The sequence below is a fragment of the Piliocolobus tephrosceles genome, chromosome 1 (genome assembly GCF_002776525.5).
Source record: "Piliocolobus tephrosceles isolate RC106 chromosome 1, ASM277652v3, whole genome shotgun sequence".
NCBI classification, from domain to species: domain Eukaryota; kingdom Metazoa; phylum Chordata; class Mammalia; order Primates; family Cercopithecidae; genus Piliocolobus; species Piliocolobus tephrosceles.
In genome coordinates, this window is record NC_045434.1 from 174,196,642 (window position 1) to 174,221,340 (window position 24,699).

Here is a 24,699-nt window from a genome sequence, read left to right on the forward strand (position 1 = left end):
ATATTTTTATAATGAAAACTGAAAAACATTATTTAGAGATATTAAAGATGACCCACATTAATGGATAGATATATAATGTTCATAGATTGAAAGACTCAATATTATTTATATATCTGCTTTTAATCTATGGATTAAACTTAATCTCCAAATTCAAGTCATCTTTCTGAGGAAATTGACATAATTTATATAAAATTTTATAGAAAAGGTCAAGATATAGAATATCCAAACATTTTTTAAAATAACAGAGTTGGAAACCTAGCATTAATCAATACAATAATCAAAATAGTGTTGTATTGTCAGAGGGATAGTGTTGTACTGACAACGAATTCTTGACAAAGATGCAAAGTACAGAAAGTTCAGATCTATTTCTGACTCTTTTTTGTTTCACTGATCTATTTGTGGGCTTTTACATCAATAGCACAGTCTTGATTAGTGCAATTTTATAGTGAGCTTCAAAATCAGATTCTCCATCTGAATTCTTTTTCAAGAGCCACCATGCAACTATCTATGGAATTGGAGAAAAGGCAAATCTTCTAAAAACAACTATTCTCCTGTGGAGAATCAACTTCTGGCTTACTACTAGAGTCTGGTAGAGATTGAATGCCTAATAATGAGACACTAAGTGATCATAATGATCTACACTGGCTAATGAACTGATTGGCCAGCAGGTCAGAATCTTGGAATAAACCAAGTTGGAAGATTAGTAACAGGCAGTCTTGGGTCACGTGTGAATGTACTTCTCAAAATGAGCACAAAATCTTGACATATTTGTGAATTATTTACATAGTTATCCAAGGCTATCTATTGGAGAGGAAGTCTTCAATAATCAAGTGGAGAAGGTATCTCATGTTGTGAATATCAGTCAGGCCTCTTTTCTGAGAAACTCTGGTGCTTGTTTAATGGACTTATGTACAAGACGGCCATGGTCGTGGGATGAAAGTTATGCATAAGATCAACAAAATGGACTTTCCCTCCCCATGATTCTTCTCTCTACTGAAACCACTGATTGCCCAACTGTCTATGGTAGAGCTTAAACATGAAGTCTCAGATTTGCAACCATTCTCCACTGACTGATTATATTGGACTTCTTCCACTATAGAGAGAAGATCAATTTTTCTCCACTGGATTATACAATTATCCTGTATATGTGTTTGTCTTTCTTGACTGCAGTGCTTCTGCCAGCATCATCAAGCACAGACTTATGACATTTTGTTGTCATTATGGTATTCAGTTGAAAATATCTTCTGACCAAGGAACTAATTTTATCATAAAACAAGAACATCAATGAGTTCCTACTTATAGAACTGGCCAATCTCACCATATATATTCCTTTACATGGAAACAGCTGCTTTTCCAGACCATTGGAATAGTCTATTGAAGACTCAATTATGGTGCTAGCTGGAAACACCACCTGCAAGGCTGTAACACTCCCCCATAAGATGCAGTCCTTTCTTCAAATAAATAAAGTATATGTGGTGTTTTTTAATTATATTGCCATAATGCATAGCTTCAAGACTAGAGAGACAAAAGCAGAAGAGGTTTCTCTGTCATACCCAATAATCCATTCATTATACTCTCACTTCCCATTCCCACAGTTTTGAGTTTTGTCAGTCTAAAACACTTCCCAAGGGAGGAGTAAATTCACATGAGTGCCAACATCTGTCCTGGTGATACGGAAGTTGAGATGGCCGCCTGTCCAAATTGGGCTCCCATTGCCACTGAATTAACAGGCGAATAAAAAGGGAATGTTTTTCAGCTATCAAGGGGAAATAGACACCATCAAGGCAGAAAGAACCATGCCTGGAGTCAGAGGACTTTTTTAGATACATGTAATCACTTCAAGTCAGTAGTAAATGTTAATTAAAGACCTCAGTAATGCAATAAAAGCAAGGTCATTTAGGGGCTTTAGGAATAAATATTTGGGACTTCACACCAGATAAAGAGGCCCAATATGCAGAGGAATGGCTGAGGGAAAAGGAAGTCTCAATCAGGTAGTGGTAAACATTATAAATATTATTTATAACTAGTTCCTGGAGAAGAGGACTGTAGCAGCTATGCCCATTTTCTCTCTTGTTGGGGAGGTATTACAGGCATACTCCACAAAATCTTTTCTTATAAGACTAGGTAAGAAAAAAATATGTACTTGAAACCCTAGTGATCAGAGTTGATCAAAAAGCTTGCTATTCTAAGAAACATGCTTCTCTTTATAATACAGACATATGTCTACTAATAGAGTATGAATGCACCCTTTCAATGGTCTGCCTCCAGATCATCACGCTGTGGTCCATTGATACTCAGCCTCTGAAGTTTCTGAAGAATGCCACACTATAAATCTGAGGGAGACCAGTTTAAATGATGCTGGTCATAAGGAAAAATCAGGATGAATCATTGTCTTAAAGAAAAATAAGTATCCCTTACTCTCATTCTGAATCTGGACATATTTTTTTCTAAATTCCATTTCTATTAATGTCTACAACCAATCTGACCAAAGAGAAGGCAAACTTGTTTTTGGTAGCTGCCCTTCTCAGCATCTATTTGCCTCTGCATTAATTGTGAGACTCAAAGTATTTATCTTTGTAAAGGTTCCAAAACTGGTCAATAGCAAACTTCCCTTCTTGAAGCAGAGCAGCACAGTAGCTCATATACTAGAAAAGTTAGATTTTTCTTAAAAATTACAGAATAAAATCTGAGACTCGTTGCTGCCTGACTGTAAGAGAAGCATTAGCCTACTCACCTGTGTATGATTTGATCAATCCAAATTTTCAGCATGTCCTTATTCCCTCTGTGTTCCCAGAAACATCACCTTGGTAACTAATGCTGCTACGTGGTGAGAAAAGAGCAGGGAAGTACTGAAATAGCAACTAGCTCACTCACAGTGAGTGATTCAAATCAGCATTAAGTCAAGCCAAGACAAGTCACTGCAGCACCAAACATAGCATAAACACCAAAGTATCAGCGAAACTCCTAAGTGAAGAAAATCCCCTCTCAAAGATAACCATACAAAATTCAATTTGGTACTTTTTACAGCTTTAATGAGGTATAATTGACAAAGCCAATGTATATTTAAGGTGTGCAACTTGATATTTTCGTATACATATACACTGTGAAATATTCACCACAATCAAATTAATTAATGCATAAATCATCTCAATCACCTGACATAGTTAACTTTCTATTTTGGGGTGCTAAGGACACGAAAGAACTACCCTCTCAACAAATTTAAACTATATAATACAGTATTGTTAATTATAGTCCTGTTGCTGTACATTAGCACTCTAAAACTTACACATCTTGCATAACAGAAACTTTGTACTCTTTGAACATCACCTCATTTTTCCTCCTCTTCCCGGCCCATGGCAATCACCATTCTACTCTCTGCTTCTGTAAGTTTGAATATTGGAAATTCCATGTGTAAGTGTAATTATGCAATATTTGTCTTCCTGTGACTGGCTTATTTCATGTAGCCTAATGTCCTCCAGATTCATTTATGTTGTCACAAACAGAAGGATTTCTTCCTTTCTTAAGGCTGAATAATATTTTACTATATATATATATATATCACTTTTTTTATTATTTCATTCATTGGTAGACATAGAGGTCTTTTCCATATCTTGGCTACAGAGAATAATGCTGCAATGAACATGGAGGTGCAGATATTTGTTCCAAATACTGATTTTATTTCCTTTGGATTTATAGCTGGAAGTGGGATTGTTGGATCATGCAGTAGTTGTAACTTTAACTTCTGGAGAACCTTTCATATGATTTTTCCATGATGGCTATACCAATTTACATTCCTATCAACAGTACAAGCGTTTCCTTTACTCCACATACTCTCCAATACTTACTATTTCTTTTTGATAAGAGCCATTCCAGTAGGTGTGTGGAGATATGTTATCGTGGTTTTGATTTGCAGTGCCCTGATGATTAGTGATGTTGAGGACCTTTTCATATGCCTTTTGGCCTTTTTTATATCTTCTTCTGAGAAATGTATATTCAGGTTCTTTGCTCATTTTTTTTGTTGGGTTATTTGTTATTGTGTGATTAAGTTGAATGAGTTTCTTGTATAATATGGATATTACCCACTTATCAGGTGTATAGTTTGCAAATATTTTCTTAAATTCTTTTTTTTGAAATTTTGTGGGTACATGGTACATATATATGTATGGAGTATGTGTGATTTATTTGTATTATACTTTAAGTTCTGGAATGCATGTGCAGAATCTGCAGGTTTGTTACACAGATATACATGGGCCACGTGGGTTTGCTGCATCTATCAACCCATCACCTACATTAGGTATTTCTTCTAATACTATCCCTCCCCTACCCCCTTCACCCCCTGACAGGTCCCAGTGTGTGATGTTCCCCTCCCCATGTCCATGTGTTCTCATTGTTCAACTCCACTTATGAGTGAGAACATGTGGTGTTTAGTTTTCTGTCCTTGTGTTAGTTTGCTGAGAATAATGGTTTCAAGCTTCATCCATGTCCCTGCAAAGGACATGAATTCATCCTTTTTTATGGCTGCATAGTATTCCATGGTGTATATGTGCCACATTTTTCTTTATCCAGTCTATCACTGATATGCCTTTGGGTTGGTTCCAAGTCTTTGCTATTGTGAAGACTGCTGCAATAAACATACCTGTGTGTGTGTCTTTATAGTAGAATGATTTATAATCCTTTGGGTATATACCCAGTAATGGGATTGCTGGGTCAAATGGTATTTCTGGTTCTAGATCCTTAAGGAATCACCCCACTGTCTTCCACAATGGTTAGACTAATTCTCACTCCCACCAGCAGTGTAAAAGCATTCCTATTTCTCCACATCCTCTCCAGCATCTGTTGTTTCCTGACTTTTTAATGATCACCATTCTAATTGGCATGAGATGGTATCTCATTGTGGTTTTGATTTGCATTTCTCTAATTTCCTCTTTAATCCTCATGATCTCAGTGATGATGAGCTTTTGTTCATATGTTTGATGGCCACACAAATTTCTTCTTTTGAGAAGTGTCTGTTCAGATCCTTCACCCACTTTTTGAGGGGTTGTTTTTTTCTTGTAAATTTGTTTAAGTTCCTTGTAAATTCTGGATATTAACCCTTTGTCAGATGGAAAGATTGCAAAAATTTTCTCTCATTATGTAGGTTGCCTGTTCTCTCTGATGATAGTTTCTTTTGCTGTACAGAAGCTCTTTAGTTTAACTAGATCCCATTTGTCAATTTTGGCTTTTGTTGCCATTGCTTTTGGTGTTTTAGTAATAAAGTCTTTGCCCATGCCTATGTCCTGAATAGTATTGCCTAGGTTTTCTTCTAGGGTTGTTGTGGTTTTAGGTCTTATATTTAAGTCTTTAATCCATCTTGTGTTAATTTTTGTATAAGGTGTAAGGAAGGGGTCCAGTTTCAGTTTTCTGCATATGGCTAGCCAGTTTTCCCAACACTGTTTATTAAATAGGGAATCCTTTGCCCATTGCTTGTTTTTGTCAGGTTTGTTGAAGATCAGATGGCTGTAGATGTGTGGCGTTCTTTCTGAGGCCTCTGTTTTTTCCCATTGGTCTATACTTGTTTTGGTCCATGCTGTTTTGGTTACTGTAGCCTTGTAGTATAGTTTGAAGTCAGGTAGCGTGATGCCTCCAGCTTTGCTCTTTTTGCATAGGATTGTCTTGGGTATGCAGGCTCTTTTTTGGTTTCATATAAAATTTAAAGTAGTTTTTTTCCAATTCTGTGAAGGAAGTCAATGGTAGCTTGATGGGGATGGCATTGAATCTATAAATTACTGTGGCAGTATTGCCATTTTCATGATATTGATTCTTCCTATCCATGTGCATGGAATGTTTTTCCATTTGTTTGTGTCCTCTCTTATTTCCTTGAATAGTGGTTTGTAGTTCTCCTTGAAGAGGTCCTTCACATCCCTTGTAAGTTGGATTCCTAAGTATTTAATTCTCTTTGTAGCAAATGTGAATGGGAGTTCACTCATGATTTGGCTCTCTGTCTTGGTGTATAGCAATGCTTGTGATTTTTGCACATTGATTTCGTATCCTGAGACTTTGCTGAAGTTGCTTACCAACTTAAGGAGATTTGGGGCTGAGATGATGGACTTTTCTAAATAAACAATCATGTCATCTAAAAACAGACAATTTGACTTCCTCTCTTCCTATTTGAATGTGCTTTATTTCTTTCTCTTGCCTGATTGCCCTGGCCACAACTTCCAGTACTATGTTTAGTAGGAGTGGTGAGAGAGGGCATCCTTGTCTTGTGCCAGTTTTCAAGGGGAACACTTCCAACTTTTGCCCATTCAGTATTGTATTGGCTGTGGGTTTGTCATAAATAGCTCTTATTATTTTGAGATACATTCCATCAATATTTAGTTTATTAAGAGCTTTTAGCATGCAGGGTGTTGAATTTTGTTGAAGGCCTTTTCTGCATCTATTGAAATCATAACGTGATTTTTGTAGTTGGTTCTATTTAAGTGATGGGTTACATTTATTGATTTGTGTATGTTGATCCAGCCTTGCATCCAGGGATGAAGCCAACTTGATCATGGTGGATAAGGTTTTTGGTTGCTTTTTAACTCTGTTGATGATTTTTTTTCATTGTGATGCAGAAGTTTCTTGGTTTGATATAGCCTAACATGTTTTGTATGTTTTTGTTGCCTTTGCATTCAGTGTTATATCAAAAAATTCATTGCCAAAACCAATCTCAAAATGCTTTTTCTCTATGCTTTCTTCTAGGAGTTGTAACATTTTAGGTCTTATGTTTAAGTCTTTAATCAATTTTGAGTTGTTTTTTTATATGGTGAGACATAAATGTCCAATTTACTTCTGCTACATGTAGATATGCAGCTTACCCAGTATCATTTGTTGAGAAGACACCCCTTCCCCCATTGTTTTTCTTGGCACCAATGATCAGTTGACAGTAAATGCATAAATTTGTTTCTGAGGTCTCTATTCTGTTCTTTTGGTCTGCATGTCTGTTTTTATGGCATTCCATATTGTCATGTTATTTTGGCTTTATAATATAGTTTGAAATCAGGAAGATTGACATGTCCAGCTTTGTTCTTTTTTATTTAACTATTGATAACAATTGTTTTAATGGTATAGTGCAAAATTTAGAAGGGCAGTCATGCATCAAAAACACACAAAACAAAAAAAAATGTTAATTTATATAATAAGAAGAGAAGAGAAAATGGCATTATACTAAATTTAGTCTACCATCCTACTGCAGGGAAACATTACAACCATATTGTCATCTATATTGAGTCATAATAATAGGCTTTTTAAATGTTAATAAGAAAGACTGAGAGGCATATAAACAATATACAACATTTGAGTGTGATAATTCAGATTGTATTCCTTTTGAAAAGGCTTTATGATGCAGTTATTGATTCATCAAGACGAAACTGTTTTCTGTGTCTTAACAAGCTTGGCTTCATGCTACACAGACTTCTGTGGGGTTGACTCTTATTTGGAACCATTTCAAACTCATTAGCAAAAAGAGAAACGGTGGTGTTCGTAAGTACCACAGCTCTGGGCCTGTTTGAACAGCTCTTCTCCACAATTAATCCGGTTGTAGCCCTGCATGAATAATAACTTTGTGGCAACAGTTTAGATAAATATATTGTTAATCAATGCCATCTTTCTGAACAAAATGCTGGAGCAAATTTTACATAACAACACAAGACAACATAGAAAAGTGAGTTTGCGAAGCTTTGAAAGACCTAGTTTGCAGTTCAATTTTGTTTCTTTTTTGCAAATGATAAGTATTTATTCATTTTTCAATTAACTTATTTACTTTTGTTTATGGTGTTTTATGATCCTGAATTATTATTATGCAGTTGAATAGTAATTTCCAACCAGCCCAAGGTTCTGGGGCTGGGGGACCATTGCATACTCAGCTTAGTAGGTTTATAAGGATTGACAATGGCTGGGAACTGACTGGACAATGCAGAGCTTTAAATATTGACATGTTTTTTTTAATGGTTAACAGTCCTGTCCTTTTATTTTCAACTTTTATTTTAGATTCAGGTGGGGAATGTGCAAGTATGTTACATGCATAAATAGTAAAGGCATAAATTTGCATATATTGACCCAGCCTTGCATCCCAGGGATGAAGCCCAGGTATATTGTGTGATGCTGAGTTTTGGAATATGAATAGTCCCATCACCCAGGTATTGAACACAGTACTCAACAATTAGTTTTTCAACCTTGACCCCTACCCTTTCCCTTTCTAGCAGTCCCCAATTTATATTGTTGCCATCTTTATGTCCATAAGTACTCAATAATTTAGCTCCTACTTATACATGAGAACATGTGGTATTTGGTTTTCTGTTCCTTCATTAAGTCTGTCAGGATAATGGCCTCCAGCTGCATCCCTGTTGTTGCAAAGAACACGATTTCATTCTTTTTCATGGATATGTAGTATTCCATGACATATGTGTACTGGATTTTTTTTTATCCAATCCACCATTGACGGGCACATAGTTTAAATCCATGTCTTTGCTATTGTAAATGATTTCCTCTTTAATCTTTTTTTCTAAAGTTTGCTTTGGCTATTTTGGGTCTTTCATGACTCCATACAAATTTTAGAACTTTCTATTCCTGTTGAGAATGTCAGATTGACATTTTAATAAAGATATATTGAATCTGTAGATCATTTTGCATAGTATGGATTATTTTTAGAGGCAGGTTCTCACTGTGTCATCCAGGGTAGTCTCAAACTCCTGGCTTCAAGTGATTCTCCTGCCTCAGACTCCCAAAGCAGTGGAACTGAAGGCATGAGCCACTGTGCCTGGCCTACATTTTAACAATACAAATTATTCTAATTTATAAATATTGTATGTCTTTTTATTTATCCATATCTTCTCTAATTTTCTTCAGCTATATTTTATACTTTATAATGTATAAGGTTTTTACCTCCTTGGTTACATTTATTCCCAAGTATTTTATTCATTTTGATTTTTGTAAGCTAAATTTGTATTTTGCAATTTCACTAATTTTTTTACTAGTTCTAAAAGTTTTTTATTGAGTCTTTAGGATTTTCTATATGTAGATCATATCACCTGCAAACAGAAATAACTTTACTTCTTTCTAATTTAGATGTCTTTTCTTTCTTTCTTTCTTTCTTTCTTTCTTTCTTTCTTTCTTTCTTTCTTTCCTCCTTCCTTCCTTTTTTTTTTTTTTTTTGCCTAATCACTCTAGCTAGAACTTCTAGTAGTATGTTGAACAGAAGTGGTAATAGGGATCCCCATTGCCATGTTCCAGATCTTAAAGGAAAAACTTTCAGTTTTTCCACATTGATTATGATATTATCTGGGAAGTTTTCATATATTGTCGTTATTGTGTTGAGATAAAATGGATAGAACACTCAGGCCAAAAAGTTATAAAGAAACAGCTAACTTGAACATTGCTACATACTAAGTAGACCTAATAAACATATACAGAACTTTCCACCTAACAACAGAAGAATATGCATTTTTCTCAAATGTACATAGAATGTTCTCCAAAATAGATTACATTTTAGATCACAAAACAAGTTATAGCAAATTTAATAAGATTGAAATCATTCCAAATATCTTTTCTGGCCACAATGGAATGAAACTAGAAATCAATAACAGTAAATAAATGAGAAATCTTACAAATACGTAGTAATTAAAAACACACTCTTGAAAAACCATTGGGTAAAAAGAAAATCAAAAGAGGATTTTAAAAATATCTGAAAACAAAATTATAAAAACTACATACCAAAACTTAAGGTACATAGCAAAAGCAATACTAAAGAGGAAATGTATGGTAATGAACACCTACATTAAAAAGAATAAATATCTCACATTTAAAAACCTAACTTTACACTCCAAGAAACTAGAAAAAGTAGAACAAACTAAGCCCAAAGTTAGCAGAAGAAAGGAAATAATAAAGATTAAAGCAGAAATAAATCAAATAGTGAATAGAAAAAAAAAGGTAGGAAAAATCAACAAAACTATTTTTTAATTAATTTTTTAAAATTTTTAATTAACTTTTAATTAAACAATACAGCAAACTCTTAGCTAGGCTAACTAAAGGGGTAGGGAGCAAAGACTCAAATAAATAAAATAAGAAATGAAAGATGAGACTTTACAATGGATACCTCAGAAATAAAAAGGATCACAAGAGACTATAATGAACAATGATACACCAACAAATGGGACAACTTAGAGGAAATTGATAAATTTCTAGCATCATATAACCTACCAAAACTGAACCAAGATGAAATAGAAAGCCTGAGCAGACCAATAAAATTAAAAAAGGTGATTTATCAAGAATCAAATACTTTCCAACAAAGAAAAGCCTAGGACCAGACACCTTCACAGGTGAATTCTACCAAACATTCAGAGAAAAATTAGAACCAATTCTTCTCAAAACATAGAGGTAGATGAACTACTTCCAAACATTTCATGAGGCCAGCATCAATCTACTAACAAAGCCAGACAAAGACACCACAAGAAAAGAAAACTACATGCCAATTTTTCTAATGAACATAGATGCAAAAATTTTCAACAAAATATTAGCAAACCAAATTCAACAGCATGTTAAAAGAATTACACACCATAACCAAGTGGAATTTTCCCCTGGGATGCAGGTGTGGTTCAACATATGCAAATCAATGAATGTGATGCACCATATTAACAAAATAAAGGATAAGAAAATATTATCCTGATACATGCAGAAAAAGCATTTGACAAAATTCAACCTCCACTCATGATAAAAACTCTCAACAAAATATGTATAGAAAAAACTTGTCTAAACACAATAAATGCCACATGTGAAAATTTATATTTTATTTTGTCTCTGATAATTCTCTTTCTTCTGGATTAAGAATTTTGTACCATCAATTACCATTATTTTCTAAATACTTATGGGGTTAAAACAACCCTAATATTTTGGTATAAACCAGAGAAACTACAAGATTCTGATCACCTGACAATTACGATCAAGAGCACAGAAAATATAAAGTATTTCAAAGTTATAGAGTCCAGAGTGAGGATCTACTATGTCATCAGCAATTGAGAGTGGGTACCATACTTTCCCACCAGGGACTCCTGTGACTCATGCTTTAGAATATCGCAGTGTATAACATTGATATGCCCAAACTGGAGGACTTATTTATTTTTTCCCTTTGGAGCCAGGACCCATATCCTGCTCATGCCCATCAGTGACCTTCCAGTCTAACAATGACCTATTAAAGATCTCTAATGTATAAGCTGATTAGACTCTAGACAACAGTCACCACCAACCCCTATCCCAAATAACCAGAAACCTGTTGGATCTAAAATCAGCTCAGCATTCATTAGTATCATGACAAAGCAAAGAGAGTTTAGGCCAACGTCTTAATGAGATAAAAGAGTAGTTATATAGAAAAAAAATGTGTGAGAGAACCTGAAGGTATAAAGTTACAGAGATTGATATTTTATAGCTTATATACAGACCCGTACTAAATGGAAACATAATACTTACTAATTACTCTTATGTACTGAGTGCCTACTAATGGACTCACAGTGTTAAACACTTTAGACACACTGGCTGTAATTCTGACAATTTCCCTTCAAGAAAGATATTACTGTCTCAGGTATATGGGCTAAAGTCAGACATTGTCATCAAATGATAGGAAGGTTGGTGGTTGACAAAAGCAAAAAATTTAAAAGTAGTTCATACTGTGTTAGTTGGATAGTGTTAATAATAAAGAAAGATGTGATTTTACCTGACAAGAAAAGAAGTGGGAAGTATATGGGAGCTTCAGAATGCTGACAGATTCCTGGCTCTTTGGTCTAGCGTGGTAGAGCAAAAACAGTAACAATTAGTGACACCCACAAGGTAGGTGATTTCCATGGGGCAGAGTCAAGGTTTTTTAAGGGATTGTATGAGTAAATGTTTTTCAGAGAAACAAAACCAATAAGATGTTTATGCATAGAAAGAGACTTATTTGAAAGGATTACCTCCCATGATTGTGGGAGTTGGCAAGTTTGAAATCTACAGGGCAGGCCAGCGATCTGCAAAGCCAAGGAAGAGGTGCTGATGTAGCCTTGAGTCCAAAGGCCATGTGGAGGCTGAACTCCTTCTTTATTGGGGGACCTCAGTTGTTTTTTCTGAAGGCCTTCAACTCACTGGGTGAGCCTCATCCACATTATTGAAGGTAATGTGCTTGACTCAAAGTCTACTGATTTAAATGTTTGTCATATCTAAAAAGCATCTTCACAAAAGCACCTTTATCTGACAGCTGTTCGACAAGCAACGGATACCATAGCCTAGCCAAATCAACAAATGAGATTATTCATCACAGGAAAAAAGAAAAAAGATAATTATTTAAATATAGTGAAAACATGGAGTAGAGTAAATGTATATAGAATGAGCATCCTGAGTCAATTGGTAGAATATGAGAAAAAAGAAATGAAAGAGAAAAGACATGAAAGGATCCAAGAGAAGAGGGACTACAGGAGTTTGCATTATGGAATGGCCTACAACGATAAAGATAAGAAGCATGGTGGATTTGACATTTCTCAAAGGGAAGGCCAGAGCCGATGAGGTGGTCCTTACACTGTTGGAGGCCTGAGCAGGTTAGTAGAGTGAATATTTCTCATGATTGAAATGGAATATTGTGGAGGCAACATTAAAATTTTTTGGCAAAGATCTTTAAGGAACAGAAAAGGATCAATTGCCCTAACAACAATTAAGTCAGTATCAGTCCCTCTCTTGTGGTCAGAAAGCCCTAAACTCTGTAAGTGAACCTGGGAAAGACTAGAGTTTTTCCACACTGCTTGAGTGAAATCTAGCAGCTAACCCAGACTTTTGTCAATCCTCCACCCACACCTTTAAATCTAATTTGAAGTGTTTACAAGATATTCCAGTGGGCATGTCACTCCACGTCTCTACATTATTGAGGCTTGCCTAGCCTACTTCTCTAGAACTGGTTTATGAAGTCTGTCTTACTGGAATTTGGTCTGCTTGTGATCTATGCACGTTTCTGGTGTCCAATGTGTGGCCACTGCTTCTGCTGTGGTCTCTCCTCCTAAATTCCTGAGAATGACTCTCCAGCGCTGTTCCTTGTCTTGAGCCAGTCCGACTTTGTTCCAGACGCTGTTTCACGTAGCACCACAGTCAAGCATATTCTAAGCCCTTTTTGAAAATATTGCTGACAACAGGTTTAGGCATCAAGGCTCATACATAACAAAATAAAACAAACAAACAAACAAAAATGAACAATAACAAAGCTTTGTGCTCAGTCTGCTCTGTGGGACTATTTTAGCTGATTCTGAACTGCTAGGTCCTAAACCCTGCAAGTCTGCTGAGTCATAGTAACTGCCTGCCCAACTTGTTTAATCTTAACTATATTCTAGAATCTACTCTTATTGACTTCCAGAATCCCGTACTAGAAAGGCTCAAAATGTGATACCCTCATGATCCATGTGATAACCCACAGACACCCTGAGAAAGTAGTGTAATGGATTGAGACAGACTGACCTCTGTTATAATCCTGCATGCTATTTGCTAACTGTGTGATGCTCAAGGCATTATAAAAGAGAAATATTAATTCTCAAAATGTTACTGTATATATTAAATGGAACTAGTCTCATGTTTGTGAAACCAAACTACCACACTGTGCAACATGTTAAGCCTGTTAAATATGAATATGAATGAATAGAAATATGACTTTGACATCCCACTTGCATTTCTCTGGGATAAGAAAAACATAAAGACCTTAGTGTTGCTGACAAATAAACCAGAAAATATTGAATATAATAGTCTTTATAGTAGTCAAACATGATAATTTGGGATGTATAAAACATGGAAAGATCATACCATTCATTTTTCAAAACATTTCCTTAAACTGCAAGTTCTTTCCCTTGGAATAGTATATTATAAGATATTAAATATCTGTTAAAACTGCTGATTGCAAAGCAAGCTGGAGAAATAGATTTTTATTCTTGTTACTCCTTTGCCCACTCCATTATCCCAGTTGATTTCTTGCTCCTCTGAGTCAGAAAAGGAAATAGTTTCTGAATATTCAAGGAGAAAAAGAGGGAAGAGCGAAAGACACGTCCCTTCTCACCACTACCCAGCACATTTACTTCTTAGTAGAAACCAATGATAGGCAGACAATCAATAAACTGGAAGAGCAGTAGCTATATTTTCCTAAAGCTATGGGCAGTTATAATATATGTGGAATTCTGTGGGTTTTTTTCAGTAAGCCTTTTTCTATCTGAAATAACATATAAGATGGTATTGTGAGTGGATAATTTTAAGGAGTATAGCGGAAACTTCTGTACATGCTGAAATGGTACAATGACAAGACATACAGAGAACAAATTAGAGCAAGGGAGTAGCCTAGTCCAGAGAAAATGGGATGCCACGTAACAGGTAGAAGCTTGGACTGGTTAATGAACTTAGAATTAAGAGAGGGGGGAAGTTCTGGGCTGCAGTTGAGTGGAAATGTGCAACAGCGGGCGGAGCGGGCTGCAGCAGGGGAAAGGGAATATGGTTGGGGTGGCAGCGACTCCTACTGCTGCCTCGGCCTCCTGCCAGTACAGGTGCATCGAATGCAACCAGGAGGCCAAAGAGTTGTACCGAGACTATAACCACGGTGTGCTGAAGATAACCATCTGTAAATCCTGCCAGAAACCTGTAGACAAATATATCCAGTATGATCCTGTTATCATCTTGATTAATGCTATATTGTGCAAAGCTCAGGCCTACAGACATATTCTTTTCAATACTCAAATAAATATCCATGGAAAACTCTGCATATTTTGTTTGCTTTGTGAAGCATACCTGAGGTGGTGGCAGCTTCAAGATTCCAACCAGAATACTGCCCCTGACGACTTGATCAGATATGCTAAGGAATGGGATTTCTATAGAATGTTTGCGATTGCTGCTTTAGAACAGACTGCCTATTTTATTGACATTTTTACCTTCCTGTGGGTAGAACGGCCCATGACGGCGAAAAAAAAAACCCAACTTCATTTTGCTGCTGAAAGCATTATTATTATCTAGCTACAGAAAACTCTTGCTGATTCCAGCTGTCATTTGGGAACATGACTACACACCTCTGTGCCTCAAACTCATGAAAGTATTTGTTCTAACATCAAATTTTCAGGCAATTAGAGTGACCCTAAACATCAACCGAAAGCTCTCCTTCTTGGCCATGGTGAGTGGCTTACTGCTGGAAAGCATCATGGTCTACTTCTTCCAGAGTATGGAATGGGATGTTGGAAGTGATTATGCCATCTATAAATCTCAGGACTTCTGAAGAGTTTTATTCTTCTTTACTATCTGTGGCATGACCAGCTGTATCTGAAAGAGAAAAGACATGAAATATAAACCAACCTCCTCATTTCTGTTGAGTAAAATGAAGCAAAGATTGGAAACACTTTCTGAAAAAGAAAGCAATGATAATAGCAGTGGATACCCACCCCCACAAATGCACCCAAGAGATAAGACATTTACATACAGATATTCACAGTCACATATAGAAACACCCACATGGACACAAAGAATGTTGCTGCAGAGACTAAATGACATGCAGCAGGTAAAGATGTATACGTTATACACAAGCCCAGGTAAGCACTCATAATTCACACATAATAAAACATCTAGGTTTCATTCCTTTGACATGTTTATATCTTTTTAATTTAAATGTTGTTACTGGCTTAAAGTATTTTGTGTTCTTATAATAGAAACGCTTTTAATAAAGTATTTCAGAATTAAAAAAAAAAAAAAGAATTAAGAGAGGGTACAAACAGAAAGCCTAGGAGAGAACCCTGGCCATACCTGGATTAAACTCTGGTGGCTGAAGGAAAAGTAAAAGGAATGACTAACACTGGCTTCTAATTCCTTCAGTTTGTATTCCTGCTTGGCCCTGCCTGGAATCCCATTTTTTATGGACTGGTGACTGCCTGGTTCTAATTGGCTCTGATGGGAAGGTGGAGGGCAGGAAGGGGACAGGGAATTGGCCAAAATGTAGGGAAGCCTGTGTCTTCCTACAACTCCTCATCCAAATTAAACAATTTAGCTTTTCTCAGGCAGATATAGTTTTGCATCATTTTAAGCAAGTTTTTCTTTCACCTTCTAAACCCCCACTTACTTGTAATTAATTACTCGTCAAGATGGTCCATAAAACAAGCCATGCCAGGAAGCTTTGAAACAATAAAGCAATAGACACATTGTGAGTCACTAAACAGACAAGGATATTTCTACCTTTATACAATGCAAAATTCCAGAGAGCCCCTTCATCCCAGAGATTTTTCTTTTGCTTTCCAAAATCAGTCAGAATGTTGAGGGTCTAATCACTGGCAGGCACCCAGATAATGTCATGCCTTTTTACAAAGGGAAGGATATCCATTGAAGCCTTAATTCATTTTAAAAAATTGGAAGAGACCCAATAAAAACAGGAGAAGCTATAATTTGATTTTAAAAAGTCCCAGATTTTGAATAAGCGTGAAACAAAGAGAAGACATCTCAATAGAGTTCAAACAGGTTACTTGGACTGCTGAATCCCCCAGAAGACATAATAATACACGATGGGCAGTATTGTTATTAGCAAGAGGACAGAACAAGGGGCAATAATCCTAAAAGTTACCAGTGAGGGTCCTAGATCACAAAGACTTGGGAATTTGGTAACCAATGATATATAACTGCAGAATAAACAGGCTGTTCTGAGAGAACTAAAAGAATTAGTGATTCAGAATTATAAATGCAGTCTATATTAGGACCAGTTAGATCCAGACAGGGATATCATTCCAAAGAAAACAGGTTTCTAGGCAGGGCCAGGGCAGAGATTAGAACTAAAAAATTAAAGCAAAAAAGGTAATTATGTGGGATGATAAATATGATAATCTTGCTTTCCTATAGTAACCATTATAGTATCTATATATATGTATTTATACATAACTCATAGCGTTATTTTGTAAACCTCAAATAAAATTTATTTTTTGAAAAAGCAATCAACCAGGAAATTTAAAAATCTAGAATAGAGATACAAGGAAATACAAGGAAAGGTAGTTGGCATTGTCTATCTTTCCTCTTATTGATCCAATCTTATTTTTAGAATCATGAAACCAGACAACAGATCCATATGTTCATTTTAAACTGAGTATACAAATGGTGTTCAAATGAGAATCTCCCACCCTAACCCAAGACTAGAAACTTCTACCAGTTTAGGAGCCCCTGGGAGGTCACAAGCCAGTATCTGTGGGTAATATAAAGTAGATACAAAACTCTTATTATGGAAGCTTCAGAAATAAGAGCTAGACATGATAGAATGAGACCTGAGATTGGCTGAAGGTGTAGGTAATTCAGATATCATTTGGAAATTTCCTCTTCCTCAGTGCCCTAGGTTGAAACGTCCTTGAATCCGTACTGATTTCATATTTGGAGAAAGTCTAAGAACTTCCCCAACATCCATAGAATCAAAATATCCACGTCACCTCTATCTCTAGCCCCTACATTCAAACATTTCATCTCTGTTTAGTTTCCATATCAACCCAAAATCAAATATCCCAAGCATTTTATGATGGTCCTTGATTTATCAATGACTTGAGGTTCATAGAAACTGATACAACATGATACTATTATCATGATCTCCTTTCATGTCTCCCTTTTCCTTTCTGACTCTCTGTCTCACACAGAGGAAACAATTTCACCTTGTCTATTATGTATTGCTTTTCTCATCTTTTTTAGAAGTCTTGGCACTAACTAAAACCAAAGCTTGTCAGTATTTTCCTACCTCAAGATGGCTTAGAAAGACAGTTTCCAAAAAAAGCAATATTCTCCCTAAGATGATTAAATCTCTCACCACCAGAAAAACAGAAAATTATTTTAGATTATTATTCTTTCCTGAAAATGATATTTGTAACTTATGCCAAATTTGAGCTGAAATTGGACAGGTCATATGCAAGAAAACTGAAAATTGATAAAGGGGACCAATCCCTGAGTAAGGCATCAATGTTGACACAGACAAGATAAATTGTGCAAGCTGAGAGAGGCAGAACTTAACCTCCAAAATACATGTCAGGGACCATTACACATTATTTCTTCAAGCAGAGGACTGCATACCTGACCATTCTCCCTGTCAATAATAGAATTCATTCATACTCTTATTTAGGTCACAGAACAGTAACAAGTGAGCTTAACAGATTTGTAGGGTCACAGATAGAGGCATAAAGAAAGTAAGGAAACAGAGGGCTCAGCAAAAAAGGGCAGGGATGCAAAAGCCAAACTGTGGGCCACAATAAAACTTGCAAAAACTTGACAATGCCTCATGTACAAAAGATAAGGATTATAGAGAGAAGAAGGACAGAATCTGAGTCAGAAAGACATATAATTTGACCTTAGCATGTGTCCTTGATACACGCAAGGATAGTGAAATAGGAGTGTGAGGTATAAGATTCGTGGATATTCCTATGTGTGTTCTTGTCAGGATCCCTGGTGTGCTGCTTCACCATCTGGAAAGCTCTGTGGCCAACAGCACCTTCTGCCTGAGTGTTGCTCATGCTCACTGGGCTCATTCCACCCACTTGGCCCAGCAGGCTACACTTGGCTATGGGTCCAGATCCCATACCTACCAAGGGTGAGCCAGGTGTGGAGAGGCAAGGGTTGTGTGAGCAAGCAAACACAGAGTCCAACCACTGTGCACAGTCAGGCATGTCTGCTGCTGGGGCAGGGTGGACAGCTTCAGATGCCAGCACAGATGTCATCTCCATGCGAGGCTGCAGCTGGACCTGATGTACTGCACATGGCTTCTACCGCAGACACGCGCATCCAGATAAGAGGAACACAATGGTGCCCAAAAGCTTGATGATACCACAAATTGCAGAGCCCCAAAGAGGGTGTCACAACACTGGCTCAGGGACCCCCTAGTTCTGGGCTTGCTGAGGGGCTGCAGCTCTTCTCTCCTTGTCACCTACAATGTGGCAAGCAGGGGGCATACTTCAGCCCTGTTTGTGTTACAGCTGTTTCAGTCCTGTGATTCAGCAGATCTCCAGTTTTTATCTGGTGTCCAGGAAGAATGAAGTACCCAAACAACTTCATTCTAGCAAGGAATATAATATTAAGACCCTAGGAAAAGAATTGTATTCCTGGAGGGAGGTCTATAAACGGCTGCCCTGGGAGTGCCTGTCCTACAGGGTTGAGATAAGGACTGAAATACACCCTGGTCTCCTGCAGTACCCTCAGGCTTATTAGGGTGGGGAAAAAATCCTGCCCTGGTAAATTTGCGGTCAGACCAGTTCTCTGCTTTCTAACCCTATTTTCTGTTGTTTAAGATGTTTATCAAGACAATACGTGCACAGCTGAACATAGATCCTCATCAGTAATTCTAATTCTGCCCTTTGCCTTGTGATCTTTGCTTTTGTCCTTGCCCTGTTTCCTCAGAAGCATGTGATCTTGGTTCTCCCTTTTGCCCTTTGAAGCATGTGATCCTTGTGACCTACTTCCTGTTCGTACACCCCCTCCCCTTTTAAAATCCCTAATGAAAACTTGCTGGTTTTGTGGCTCAGGTGGGCATCATGGACCTACCGATATGTGATGTCAACCCCCGTGGCCCAGCTGTAAAATTCCTCTCTTTGTACTCTTTCTCTTTATTTCTCAGACCAGCTGACACTAAGGAAACAGAATATACATTGAAATATTGGAGGCAGGTTCCCCCGATACCCACTGGCTTTGTGGAGCACACAGCCCTGCCCATGCTTCCCTGCTGTAGCCAGTGTCTTCACAGTGGCTGCTCCAGGTGGGCTGCCACTGCCACCAATTCCCCTCTGAAGAGATACACCTAACTGCTGTTAGGATAGGAATGATGATCACTCTTAACTGCTTCATTCTGACAGAAGGTGCTGTTTTGGGGAAAACAGCAGTCAGATATGTCTCAGAGGCCTAAGGGTCCCTGGTAAAAAGGGAGTCATCATCCATGGCTCCAGTTGCATGACTGCTTGGAGTTGATGATCTCTAGGTGAGAAGAAACCGATTTTACAAGAAGGTTAACTATGTGAAGGAAAAAAAATCCAGTGCCAAAGATCCCAGAAATAAGAAGCAAAATAGACTAACCATTCTGAAAACAATGTTGTAGCTGGAGCTGTTTCACCCTGATGAAAGAAATTGAATCTCATTTGGCTACAGTTAAACTTTAGAAGAGAAATAACTGTTTAGGGGGGTAGATAATCCCTTGGTTTTGTTTTCCCATAAATAAAAGCTCTGGGTTATGGGCACCCCATTTACCCTCATTGCCTGGTAGCATTTGCAGGATAATTGACCAGAATGAGAATATTGATCAAGACTTCTACATTATCCATTCCCTTTGTTTCTTCTGAGCTGCAGTCAGAGATCTCTGGTTGGCTCACAAAATACAAGAATGGTTCTTAATCTAAAATGCAGACAAAAACTTAAAAACAACTAATGAGCACCTGTCAAATTCCTATAGTTCATTAAAAACTATTGAAGTGGATCAAAACACAACAATAATTGTCTGTGAATGACAAAATGTCTTACGGTAGTCATAGTTAAAAACATGATTGACAAAGAAATTTGGTTATTTCTGTGGTTTATAATAACATAACAACCCTAATTATGATTGATAGCATACACTCAGACATTAGAATTTTAGAAATCCCATACCATTTTGGAACATAAGTTAATAATGTTTACTAAAATATAACCTGAAGAATAAACCTTATCTTTATTTCAACAATTCCTTGTAACTAAACGTGCCAAATATATCTGTTTACCTCTATTCTGGATGTTCTGGTGGCCCTCTGTAGCATCACAAAGTTAGGGGTCAGAAAAGACTATTCTGAAGCTGAACTGTAATTTGGAAAGCCTATCAAATATATTAAACATTTTTAAAATTTCATATTATGAAAAGAATTCCATGTTACCTTAAGTCATTTATTTACCCAAAATAATGACTCAAAACTTTAAAAAGAAGGCAAAACCCTTTTCTCATTAAGAAGGAAGACAGCTTTCCAAATAATCTGTCTCTTGTCCTTCCCTTCTTTTTATGGTAGTTTATTTGCAAAACAAACAAAAATCTTTTATTATTCTTTAACACATGAAAATCTTGTTCCAGAGAAACAGAGCCAGATTTCACCATTGCATTCGTCTATTATTAATGTCAACCCCAATTTTTAAATAAAAACTTATGGACAAATCTATCTAATCTTAACCAATTTGATCATGAGATGAGATTCTCATAAACCTTTTATAACCCGTTAAAACTTTTGTTAAAGAGCAAATCATTGCCTTAAGAAAATCCTGTTTTGCTTTTATTCTAATGTTCAACACACAGAAAAAGCTAATAATATCCTCTTGAATAAGTAAATATGTTCACACACAAAATTTTTGTTAAAAGATTAATTTTTGCAAAACTTCCACAACTTGTTTAAACTTTTCATTTTTATCTTATCTAATTTCAAACAATTTTTTAACTCTCTAAACAGACAGAAATTTACATTCCTATGCCTTCTTTTATCTTTTACCAAAAAAAATTTACTTTCCTTACACACCTTGAAGGTAAATCTATTTTCAACAGACTCAATTACATGTTATAGTGGTAACTCTTAGGAATTTTTAATTTTGGCATAAAATTGGTAAGTTACCTTAATTATGTAGTAGGTGCAGATAAGATTTGACTCTTTCCAGCATAGTTAGGGGTGTGGTTAACTCCATATGTCCCCAGACTTTACCAAACTGTAAAGCAAGCTAGTCAAACAATTTTCAAAAGCCAAAAAAGTAGTTTATGACCTTAAAGAATTTAGCAAACCTACTTTCTGACCTGCATAATTTCGGCCATATGTCTACATTTTGAAGACATTCTTACATTACCAATAATATTTAAAGCTGTTTTTAATTCTCAAAGATTAAAGTCACATGAACTCAAAGGCATTACAGATTCATTTTTCTTTAAAAAATATTTGATCTAAGCCATTATTTTTATTTAAGCCAATCAATTAGAGCTTTTTTTTACATAAGCATCACATACATAACACATATATAACTACACAGACAGAGGAAGGTATAGTAATTGTAATATTTTTAATTTGCTGGTCTCTTAATTGGATTACTGACCTCAGGGTGGATCCCTTCAAGAAACAGGGCTAGAAAAACATGTAGTTTCTAGGGCCTAATAAACAGGCATAGCCGTAAGACAAAGACAGATTTTGAGAGGATCTATTTGCTTCTAATTCCTGGAGTTCCATGAGAAAAAACAGGGGCCTTTTTTTCCCAAAATGGGGTCAGTGTTGCCTTCTCTGGCTTTCCCAAGGAGCCCCATGCTATCTTAGGGCCTCTCATGTGTGCAGCAAGAGATGAGAAAAATAGCTCAGTTAGCTGAGGAGAAAAAAACCTTTTCCAGAAAAACAAGATCCACAAAGAGAAAAGACATAAAGGCCTTTTAAATATACCTATAGCTTAGATATTCACTTTTAATTAAGCTGACTTTTAACCACAGTGCTCCTTTTTTAAGAAGTCCTTTTAAATCTCTCATTACCTGACCTTACCCATGCCAAATGGCTAATACTTCTGGCTCTTGAACTCATAGAGGGGCAGAGAATACAGTGATTTTTGTCATTCCAACAATGAGTTTGCACAGAGAGGGTGAAGCCAAAAGTCTAATGGGTAATAACTTTTAGCTTTCTGCTAGAATGTCAGGTTTCTTGGTTCCCTCACCCTAGCGATGGAGCACCATCAACCCTGAGTCCTGTGAAGGGAGAACAGACAAACAAATGTTGCTCCTCAAGAGATTGCCAAGCATTTTAAGGTCTGAGGAAATTAAACCTTTCCCAGTTTAGGGGATGCATCTGAGGGAAGTATCCTGTGGTACAGAGATGTGATTATCCATCCATGAATAGAAGACAGAGGAGGAAACCTTTTTTTTTTTTTATTTCTCCACAGTCTGAGTGTCAAAGGAGTTCCAGAGATTCAGGATGCACTTGAGAGGAGTGCAGGCTGAAGATGATTGGTTACCCATCTGGAAAGAGGGGGAAAAGGCATCTCTTTGTTCCTTTCTTTTTACAGCAAATACCTGGAGTACATGAGGGAGAAGAAAAAAAGCATCCCTTTTTTGCTTTCAACCTTATATCCCTGAGTCCCAGCAGCCTTTGCAGGTGCTACCCATTGGTGCAAGTGTGACCTTCACCCATGTAATGGGCAGGCCTAGCGGGTATAAATATTTACACTCACCTATGCACTGCCCTATCCTCTAGCTGTTGGTAAACTTTGGGTTCCCTAGACCACATCTGTGCCATGGATGAGAGCATGACCTCCTTCCATGAAGCAGGGGGGCACCCAATTGGCAGGAATTAGTCATGCTCACCTGTGCTGTGCCACTAGACTTCCACTGTCATTTGCATCTGGGTCCCTCAAATCTGCTTTTCCTTTTTGAGCCTCAAATCGAAGCTTGGGACAAAAAGGTGCATCAGGAGAGTGTATGGACCCATTAAGTCAGTCCCAGGTGGCCCTCCTCAAATTGCAGCCAACAACCAGCAGGGGCAGCTCCTCTGTTGCTTCCCTATCATAAATTCCCAATCATGCTTGGTCCCATAGCATGTGAAGCTGTGGGACCAAGCCCTCTTCAAAGAAGGGAGAGAAAGGGAATCCCAGGAATTGGGGACTTGGCCTGATGAGGTGTCTCTCAAAGGAAAAATAAACTGAGCCCTCTCATAGAAAAACTCCCTGTATCTGCAGGACTATGTTGACTCCTGACATGGGGGAGGAAGAAACAACTTAAGTGCAGGGGAGGGGCTTGCAGAGCAGCCTACTTTTCAGTGGTAGGTAGGGTTTTATTCAAAAGTAACATAATGTCTTTCCAGGAGAATTTAAATACTTGGATTAAATTCTGGAAGGCCTCTAAATACTGCTCAGGGTCACGTGAAAACTTTCCACGATTCCCCTTAATTTGTCTGAAGTCCTGTAGAAAAAAGGGGACCTGGACCTTAATGGGGCCGAATTTACAAGACATCTGTTTTATGGGTGGGAGTGAGTCTGGGACCTGCCTAACAGGGATTTCTAGGATGGGGCAAGCTTGAGAGAAAACCTGGATAGGGAGGAGTGAAGAGAGTTGACTTCCCCACTGGAAGTACCTCTGGGGTTTGCTTCCCTCGTTCCCTGAAACTACGCCTTGGATCCTCTCCTGAGATGGCCACTAGGCAGGTTGAATCAATCCTACTACATCGGCAAAGGTCCAGATTACACTGCAAGGCAAAGAAAGTCTGCACATATGGGACCTCATACCATTTGCCATCACGTTTACAGAAAAGGTCCAGTTGCAGGATGTTAGTAAAATTAATGCTTCCTTTCTGAGGTCATGCTTCTTTTCTGTGCCTCAAGGTGCTTGACAGTAAGTTGGCAACCAAGGAAGCAATAAGGAGAACATTTTTGTCACAATACATGTACGGATGTCAAGGCACACTTCATTTCATCTGTGCTACTCTTAACCTTCAATTTTATACTCCTGATGCCTAAGCCAAATGCTCATTCTACCCAGTAATATTATCTCTGTGATTTGGAACAACACCCTTAAAATTGTATGTAAAGGAGAGGATAGCAAGAAAGAAAGAAAAAGCGACAGGAGATCCATCAGGGGCGGAGCAAGATGGCCGAATAGGAACAGCGCCACTCTCCATCTCCCAGCGCGAGTGACACAGAAGACCGGTGATTTCTGCATTTTCAACTGAGGTACTGGGGTCATCTCACTCG

General features: G+C 37.3%; 1 protein-coding gene and 1 pseudogene across 1 annotated transcript in view; both read left to right on the forward strand.

Moving 5' to 3' along the window:
• Nucleotides 1-24,699, forward strand: part of LOC111523263 (selection and upkeep of intraepithelial T-cells protein 1) — a 192,060-nt gene that overhangs the window by 120,231 nt on the left and 47,130 nt on the right. The window lies entirely within an intron of this gene.
• LOC111523261 lies at nt 14,433-15,408 on the forward strand (annotated as a pseudogene).